Genomic DNA, 1,324 nt, shown 5'->3' on the forward strand with positions numbered 1-1,324 from the left:
AGTATGCTGAGGACGAGGGAGCAGAGCTCCGAGCTCCCGGGCAGCATACACACATTTGATGGTGTTCTGTCTGTGAGACACCCGCCTCTTCGGAACGGTTGCCCCCTGCGCAAGGCGCGCCAAGGTTCGTCAAACCATCGCCCCAACGTCTACCAGTCTGGTTCGTCGCGGGATTTAACGCCACTCCGTAGGCGCGGGGCGACCTACTGGGGAAGATCTAATTTATGTTGAGCCTCAGGGAGGGTAGGTCAACATGGCTCAGCCCCGAAGAGCTCCGTGCTCTTAAACACAAAACGTGTATGCAAGTCGGGCTTGCTGGTCGTTGAGGCGACCGTAAAGGGCTTTGAGAAGCCATGGAAGATCCTCATCGATTCTGAGGCGTCGTGCAGTTATACTCGACACTCCACGATGGAAGAAAGTCAGCCGTAGGCTGTGGCGCTGAAAGCGCGGTTGGGTGACTTTGCTTAGTGACGGGGGCGCGTGTCACGGTCCCAAATGTCCCTGTGGACCTTGAAGTCAAGTTCCTTGACTTTGCTAGCGTAGAACGCTGTCTTGTCTTAGACTTGGATGCAAGGTATGATCTCATCATAGGAATGGCATGGTTAGAACTCCATGAGTCATGAATTGATTCGAGGTCAAAGACCTTGGACGCTACGCGCACGTCTTCTGATGGTGCTCTGGCGAGTCATGAACCCACCTCTGCTAGGAGACAAAAGCGCTATTGGCGAGAGCACTGGACCGAGACGGTCAACGTGCTGGACATTGAAATGTCTGATTTGGTAGACACCAACGGTGTAGTGGACAGTAGTCTTGATCGTGGCTCGCGGGCTGATCGTGAAGTGGAACGTAACCCACTGAGCGCTGCTCAGGTTTCGGAGCAGTTGCTGCATGTCATGCGTGACATGGTCGGACAGAGTGCGAGGCAATTTGGACACGACCCTTCAGATGAGCGTGAAGTGGCACGTCAACCACTAGACGAAGACTGCGGGGTTAGCAGTTCTTCGTCGGATGTTGCAAAAAACATCGGAGCTCCAAAGGAGCGGACAGTGAGGGTGAAACCAAACGACGCGGAATGCGTGTTCACCCTGGTCTCACGGAGGCATAGAACCTTTGTACAGAGGTTCAACGACGCCATATGCTGGCTGCAAGACGCCGGGCGTCGACCCTGATCCAGGTTGTGTCTACCGTAGACGACGGTGCACATTTATACACCCTCGTCAACAGTATGACGGGAAGGAAGATGACGAACGTCCGCCTCGAGGCTACGCCTGCAGTAGATGCTCTTCTTGAGCTGGACGAGATGTCCCTTGAAGAGTTCGGCAGT

The sequence above is a fragment of the Plasmopara halstedii genome (assembly GCF_900000015.1).
Source record: "Plasmopara halstedii genome assembly, contig: Scaffold_2061, whole genome shotgun sequence".
Classification (NCBI taxonomy): domain Eukaryota; phylum Oomycota; class Peronosporomycetes; order Peronosporales; family Peronosporaceae; genus Plasmopara; species Plasmopara halstedii.